This window comes from Hemicordylus capensis, chromosome 1 (assembly GCF_027244095.1).
Source record: "Hemicordylus capensis ecotype Gifberg chromosome 1, rHemCap1.1.pri, whole genome shotgun sequence".
In the NCBI taxonomy this organism is placed as follows: domain Eukaryota; kingdom Metazoa; phylum Chordata; class Lepidosauria; order Squamata; family Cordylidae; genus Hemicordylus; species Hemicordylus capensis.
Genome location: NC_069657.1, coordinates 70,874,361 through 70,882,817, shown reverse-complemented (window position 1 = coordinate 70,882,817; position 8,457 = coordinate 70,874,361). Strand labels below are relative to the sequence as shown.

Below are 8,457 nucleotides of genomic sequence, written 5' to 3'. Positions count from 1 at the left end.
GTGAATATAATATCTATACTGCTCAAAAATTGGTTTGAAAGGGGGTTTTACATGTTGAAGGAGGCCATAACTCAGTGGTAGGACATCAGCTTGCACTGGAAAAAAATTCCTGTCTAAAACACTGGAGAGCCACTGTCAGTCCATGCAGACATCTGTGAGCTAGATGGACCAATGGTCTGCATCAGTAAATGGGCGCTTCCTATATACCTATCCACAGGCAGCTGAATAAAACTACCACAGTTAGAGCTGCTGTGCCTTTGGGCACCAGATATTGCAGACAAATGATAGAAAGGCCACAAGCATCAGGGCCAGGATGTAAGTCTCCTCAAAGCTTCTGGTTAGTGACCATGAATAGAGTGCTGGATTAAATGGATATTCAGGTGCCCATTTAATCCAAGCTGAGTATTCCAAAAACACAAGTATTCCAATTAGAGCAGAAAAGAAAAAATATTGCACAAATTTGAAATCCCGCAAAATGTTAGTATTGAAATCTAGTATTGAAATGTTAGTATTGAGAGCCAGCGTGGTGTAGTGGTTAGAGTGCTGGACTAGGACCAGGGAGACCTGAGTTCAAATCCCTATTCAGCCATAATACTACCTGGGTGACTCTGGGCCAGTCACTTCTCTCTCAGCCTAGTCTACTTCACAGGGTTGTTGTGAAAGAGATATAAATGTAATAATAATAATAAAGTTTTGGAAATGTTTAAATTGCACTTTCAAAATTTGACTTTGAGGAATACTTCTTTAAAAACCTTACCTAAATATTATTGTTGATGCATTTTGAAAGGTAAATAGCATTAATACATCCACTTGCCCAATTCAATATTTTATACTGCCCTACAGCACATGTATAAAGTAGTATAGTGTACAGTACAGAATTGGTCTGGAGTATCAGCATCAGACTCTATTTCACACGCACATCGCTGCCAGTCCCCTTCTCGGTACCCGGGGCTGCAAAATGACCAAGTCCTGGACATGCACCAGGATTGATCTGAGATTATGCATTCTGTATTGCCTGCATTGCTTTGAGCTCAAACATGTTCTAGGAAAGCAACTAGATCTAATGTTTTAACACCCAAATTTCAGAAAGGACAATTGGCTTGCTTTTTATTTTATTTTATTTTATTTTACATATTTATACCTGCCCCCTCAAGTACACTACTGTGCTTGGGACAGCTCACAACATTAATAAAGTAGATACAGTGTAAAATAAATAATCAATAAAGTTAAACAAGTTAAAATACCAGGCTAAAACCACACTTAAAATTACATTTTTTTAAAAAAAAGTTTCAAATTAAAAGTTATCAATAAAAAGCTAAAAACTGAGTATGAAAACTAAAGAATCTACCAGATGCCAGCAGCAGAAAAAACATTAAAAAGCCTCTTTTAAAAGATGTGTTTTAAATTGTTTTTTAACAAAACAATTGTTTGAAAAATTGGGGGAAAGGAAAAAGAAAATTTGAAAAAAAAAATCCCATCGTGTTTGTTTTAGCTCTATTAAAAACTCCCTGTTCCCTTGGCCTCAATAAGTCACTGAGTTGTGATGCACAGGAAGGAACCAAATCGAGCTCATGCCTTCCAGCTATCTAACCTGCAATATATTATGTTTGTAACTCGTATTAGCAGGCCAGCAAATACACAGTCACAGAGGGAAGCAGGTCTATGCTCTCCTTTTTAGTGCAGAGTGGTGTGCTTCAATATTACAGATAACCAAAGTCCTGACATCTTTAAGGGTGTTGGGAAAGCCGACCAGCAGCAGAACTCTGTGCTTATGCAAGGGTGTGGAACTAGTGTAGGGCTGCTGTGCTAGCTAGTTTAGATAAATCTGGAGCATGCCTTTCAGACTAATGTTATGCTAGCACAAACATGTATGCACTCGCGCAACAAGGTGAGCAACCTGTGGCATGCCTCATCCATTTTGCCAGGAACATTTGCACAATAGTGCAGTTCCCCAAAACACACATGAACCCCCCTCCCCCCCAAAAACACCATTATTTTGCAAAGCTACACAATGGAGAGTTTAAAAAAAAACAAAAAACCTGTATATCCCATTCTACCTCCAAGGAGCCCAGAGCAGTGTATACGATTGTGTCCTCACAACAACCCTATGTGGTAGGTTAGGCTGAGAGATACGTAACTGGCCCAAAGTCACCCAGTGAGTTTCATAGCTGAATAGGGATTTAAACTCAGCAGTTTTGCAGTTGTGCTACTTGGTTTGTTGCACAACTGCAGCGTTAGTCAGGATGCCAGGATGCCATGATTCTCTGCATACATCTGATAAAGTGGCCTGTAGCTCATGAAAGCTACATGATCCTACAGTAACACTCTTGGTCCTTCAGGTGCCACAAAACAATGCATTGTTTCCCTTCAGAATAAGGTCTAGAGCAGGGCTGCTCAACTTCGGTCCTCCTGCAGATCTTGGCCTACAGCTCCCATAATCCTTGGCTGTTGACCACTGTGGCTGGGAAATATGGGAGTTGTAGTCCAAAAACAGCTGGAGGGCCAAAGTTGAACAGCCTTGGTCTAGAGTGTGTAGGTTTTGATTTTGAGTGTGTATCTTTTGGCTATGTTCTGGTGTTCTGACATAACATGACCAGTATGCAGTGTTCCCTCTAAGGCATGCACACGTGTGCATGCTCACAAGTTTTTTGATGTCCGCTCAGTCAATTATAGATCCCACTCAGTTTGAATCAGGAAGGCCCCACTCTGAATGCAGGTGCACACACACTGCCTTGATACTGCCGCCCAGAACAAAACCCTTTCTGCCCATTGATAAAAAAAAAAATTAGAGAGTACACTGAACATGACAGTTAAAGAGTTAAATATTAGACTCTTCTATTATGGGCTGGGGTTAAATTTCACCTCTGGACATTTCTTTCTGGTTCTTTTCAGTGCCTACATTTGTCTGTCTGTGTGTTGCCCAGCGAAAAAGAAGCACCTTTGTTTGCAAATAAGAGTAAATGAGAGTTTATTTCTTCTGGAATACAGGGCCCTGTACAAAAGCTGATAGGACAACTGTGTACAAACCACATGCTCTTGGAGTTTGCCCCATGGCAAACAGAAACATTTCTGTGAGGCTTTTTGTTGCTGACAATGAAGTCAGCTGAGGGGTGGATCTGAAGTTTCATTTTACTAGAAACAAGATTCTTGTTAGCAACATCTACATTGTGCCAGTGAACTTTGCTCTTACATCGCCTTAAGTTTTTCAACACAGAAGGAAACAAATATTGGCTGCTGGGAACTCATTAATAACTGCATGTTCCGTGCAAACCTGTTTGAGATAGGGATCAGAGTAGTCTAGCTGACCAATGGAATTCATACAGATGTCTATAGTGTGAACATCTTAAAACAAATTCCTTTTCTTGTGACATTTAGGTTATTTCTTTTCTTATGCTCTTACAAGGAATATAAGCAACTTGGTGTTTCTATTCAGTTGTAAGATCTAAAAATTAAGATGTTCCAGATTCTAATCTCTTTCTACTACTGGTTGGTCACCAATTATTTATTTGGCAGGATTGATAAAACATTTTGGCATGTGATCCCGGCTGCTATCAAACTGTACAAAGCTAAAATGTTAACCCATCTCCTATATCGTGCCCAAATCACCTTATACTCCAAATTTTGTGGCCTTAGAAATAACCCAAACCAAATTTTTGAGAAGCTTATTTCAAGTTCATTGCTGTGTGCCTAAGGTGATTTTACATTTAGAGGCAGGTGTACCAAGTGTGGAAACCAGAGTCTGGGCTAGTGGTGTGTAATTTATGGTTAAAGCTTATTCATCTCCCTAAGGGCTTGGCACCTTTGATACTGAAGGATGACTTTCAGTCACGATGGAAATTACTAATAGTGAAGAAATTCTATTCACTTGGATTCTCTCCTGAGCTATTGATAGTGTGGGGCTATGGACGTGCCAAGTTAGCCCTCAAACAAAGGCTGCTAGACATTGAGGCGCTTCTCATGAGCAGTGGGAAGCGCCGTGAAGAAGTTTGCGGGGAGAGCGGACTTAGCCCTCTCTCCTCACAGACAATCAGGAGGCAGCCCTGAGTGGCCGGATTGGCCACCCACACGACTGCCGGCTCCGTCACAGAGCCGGCGGAGGCTGTGGGGATTGAGGGGGCCACACGGCCCCCAGAAGTTCCAGGATGCCCCACACAAGTGCAGGGGGCATCCTGGAGAGACCCCCGAGCCCAGCCTCCAGGTCGGGGGTCTACTTGTGTGTCACCACGTGCTGTGGCGATACACGAGCAAAAAGATGAGGTTAATGGAGCACTCGCTCGGTTAACCTTGTCTAAGGGGAGGGGTATTTATGGAGGCTAGCTGCTGGGAGCCTCGCAGCTCCCGTTGCAGCACACGATCGCCCAAAAGTGGGCTAGGCTCCCTTAGCCCGCTTTTGGGTGATCGTGAGAATAGCCTCAGAGCATGCCAAAATGATTTTTACCTTGGGAACCAAATATATAACTCCAAACCAGCTAGGTACCTTAGCATGTTAATAGTGCCTAAGTATAGAAGGATGTTCTCATTGGTACGATTTCATGCTCTCCCGTCAGCAGTTCTGGAGGGTAGGTTTAAGCTGACTTCTTATGAAGAATGGTATGCCCTTGTAGAGATGAAGCCGTTGAGTCTATAACGCGTTTTATTATATTGTACTTTTTATTGAGATTCTAGTACTTCTCTTATAGCTCCTTTACTTAGACATTTTCCAGGCCGTTCAGATGAGGTTTTTGTTTGCTTTCTTCTTGCTGACCATGATTCTGACATTACATATAATGTAGCCAGATTTTGTGTGGTGGCTAATTGAATCAGACAGACTCTAATACTTAATCCAAATGTTATACTTTAGGATGAATTGTTAGTAATGCAGAAAGTTTTTTTTTAATCTGTCTACTTTGTATTGCTGGTCAGACTCCAAAATAAAACTCAACTGAACTGAACACTTTAACATGATTTATAAAACACACATAGACTAATCTATATAGCTTGTCAAGGAGCTGGGATTGGGTCTCATCATCAGTAATGTTACAGGCACTATCCAGTAAGTGCCAGTGAGCGACAGTCACCTACAGACTTACTCACTGTAACACAGAGAGAGGTTTTAGAATTTAATAGGTATCTCTGAAGGCAGTATAAATACCCTGGATAAAAGAGATGGACATCATGATGGTGGAAGTGGTGGTGGTGGTGGTGATGATGATGATGATGATGATGATGATGATGATGATTTGTGAAATGTACTATTGTATCTGTGAAACGTACTATTGTTTATGAACAGAAACATTAGGCATATGTGGAGGTAGAAGGACAAGCTGTGAATGGTCAGAACAGACTAGAAGCTGTGGTGAGTAACACATACAAACTACTGAAAGCCAGACTGAGATGCTTTTGAGTTTATAAGGAATAACGGAAGTATGTTAAGGCATTTCAGAGCAGCCTTAAGAGAGCTAGAGGTGTGTTATTTTCTAGAAAAACCAGCTCAAGTATCCAGGTTTCTCTGCCAGTTTCCAGATTCTCTTTTAGATTCCATGCTCCATGTTGCAATAATCACAGCCCTACAAATCCCTAGGCTCCCTCTGTGCTAACACAGAGTGTGGACATGAGGAAATTTAAGGAACTGAGCCCTGAATGCAGTACTCAAAATGCAGCGAGTTAAGCAAAAGATGGCTTCACTTCACTTTTCTGTCAACTGGTTGTGAAGGAGCGCAAGGAAACTGGAAAGCAATGTAAGCTCCCTTCTGCTCTACAGCAACTAGCCTCAGATATAGCCAGCGTGCTTTCAAAAGCAGAATGGGGAGTGATCCCCAAACTCTCTCACCTTCATATGCTCATCCTTTCTGCTCACTCGTGCCAGGCAGCTGGCATGTCCCATCTCACACTTTCCATCCTGACAGGCATTCCTACTAGTCCTGCTGATTAGCGCTAAAACAGGCTTTTAACCCTGGGCTTCCGGGAGCGGCAGCTAAGATAGCCAGAAAGGCAAATCAGCCCTTGTGCATTTCAATGTCAATGGCATGTTTGTGGGAGACCTTTGAAGCTCCTTCCTTTTTGTTTACCTTTAGAAATGTTGGCAACTATGGCAGGCAGGCAGGCAGCCGCAGCAGACTGTGGCAGTTTTTGCAATTCAGTCTTTAATTGGGCTGCCATGAAACAAAATATAAACAAGTTGATCCTATAAGCAAGGCTTTGATTTGAACTCCTGGTATGCCAGTTATGAGCCACTAGTATAAATACTGCAGCAATGCAAAGCAGGCTTAGTGCCGTCCAATGCAAAATGTAGAAGGACAGCTCTTTCCTATTCACATGCATGGGGTTGCATTGGAATGCCACACTTCAGCTGCACATTATATTCCTTTGCTCTTCTTTGTGGGTGCTAGTTCTATTTTCTGGATTCATCTCTCTCCATTCCCCAAACAGTGGGGGGGAAAGAACACAAGGAGGAGATTCTCACGATCAGCCAAAAGCGGGCTAAGGGAGCTTAGCCCACTTTGGGGCGAGTGTGAGAAGAGAACCACCGGGCTCGCAGCTGAGCCCAGTTTCCTCAAAGCGGGTAACCCGCTTAGGCAGCCTTTCCCTTAGATGAGGCTAGCAGAGCGAGGGCTCTGCTAACCCTGTCTATTTGATCGTGTATTGCCACGGTGCAACTCCACGCCATGGCAACACTCAAGGAGACCCCCATTGGGAAGCTGAAACAAGCCTCCCAGCCCTGGAGGTCTCTCCAGGGTGCTCCACGCACTCGCGCGGGGCATCCTGGAACTTCTGGGGGCCACGCAGCCCCTGATCCCGGAAACCCCCGCCAGCTCCGTGACAGAGCCGGCAGTCGTGTGGGCGGCCAATCTGGCTGCCCAGGGCTGCCGGCGTGCTTGTCTGCAGGTGTGCTTGTCTGCCAGCTTGCTTAGCCCGCTCTCCCCACTAACCCCATTCAGGCGAGTCTCACTTATTGTGAGACTCGCCTCAAGACCTGCCTTGCTGGATGGCCAATGGTCATCCAGCTCAGCAGAGGCATTGCTAGGGGCTCAAAAGATCCAGGGCCTGGGCCCATAGCCTCCTTTTGATAATTAAAATTAATCATGCCCCACACAAGAATAATTATGTCTGACACCTTCCCAAAGGGAAAGTGGAGGATCAAGTGCTGTTTCGGGGGCTAAAGCATTTGTTTTCTCCCCAGCATAACCTTTGAGGAGGAGTCAAGGGACGAAAAATGAAGCAGCAGCAGAGGTGAGTGCCCACACCTGATTTTGAGAAGGCAGAGGCTGATGAGATTCGGGGCTCTGAGCCATACATTTGGGGACCAAAACCCAAAGGGGCCACCTCTAAGGAGGCCCCTGTAACTCCACATTGTGCAGTGTCCAACAGCAGCTATCCTGATGTGTCTAAGCCCCCACAAGCAGGGCATGCATCTTTACCGGAATTACACAAAAACAGAAACATGCCTGTGAATGTGCAGGGGGCGTGGCCAAGCAACATGGAGGCGTGGCAAACAATTATGTCCTCAAACACACCACCAGTGGAAAGCAGGCAATAAGGTGCATACAGAGTTCATTATTCCAGATTACCAAAGCAGAGGCATCAGCCTATACCCTCCAACACTTTGCAGATGAGAACAGGGATATGCCTGTAACCACCAGTTCTCAGACTAAGGATTACTTCCCCAGCCCCCCACCCACCATTTCACCTTGCTCAAGACGGGATTCCACCCGCGATGTGCTCTGCACTGCAGAGTGCCTTAGAGCTGTGCACCTATTTACACTCAGATGCACGAGAGACAAGATGCACTGCAGCCACTCACTCACCTGGAGATTTGATTTCCACAGGCTGTGCAGAGGGAGCTGAATCCTGAAGAATGACAACTCAAGCATGTGGGGGAGGGGTAAGTGAACAAGGCATCTCCAAGAGAACAAAATAAGGACAATTATTTAGCAAGGGCAAATTGCAGAAAACAGCTATTTTTCCTGGTAAAATTGGGACAGTTAGAACCTATGGAATTACCAACTTTTTAAATTGGCCTTGCTCCTGCACCCATAACAGTGCCTGACATGCAGAAATTTACCAGGTGAAGCTTTTCACCTCCATGCTAGGAGACGCTTTACCTGGGAGTTATTCGCACATGGCTTCATGCTGCAGGGTAAATGTTGAACGAAGCCACTTGAATTACACTCGCGGCATTGAGGGAAGCAGCCCCTCCCTTCTGCTCTTGGGTTTGTTTTGATGCCAGTTCACATAGTGTTTTCCTTCTAGCCAATGGGGGTGGGGAGAGCAATTACTAAAGAGCTGCATCTGCATTTGTAAAGAGAGTATCCCTCTTATCATGCTAATGATTCTACATCAGTGCCTCTCCCTATTTGCTCTGGTGTTTTCAGAAAAAGTATTTATTAATGATTTATTTGACATATTTTTATACCACCCAAAACTCACGTCTCTGAGTAGTTTACAACAAGAAGTAGCTAAAAACCAGCATTTTAAAAA

General features: G+C 44.0%; 1 long non-coding RNA gene across 1 annotated transcript; it reads left to right on the top strand.

Annotated features, from left to right (window-relative positions):
• Window positions 1-5,296: 5,296 nt before the first annotated feature.
• LOC128340065 (uncharacterized) lies at window positions 5,297-7,864 on the top strand. The gene is made up of 3 exons (XR_008313436.1): window positions 5,297-5,335; window positions 7,160-7,209; window positions 7,806-7,864. It is a non-coding gene; the product is annotated as an uncharacterized LOC128340065 (long non-coding RNA).
• The last annotated feature ends 593 nt before the right edge of the window (window positions 7,865-8,457 follow it).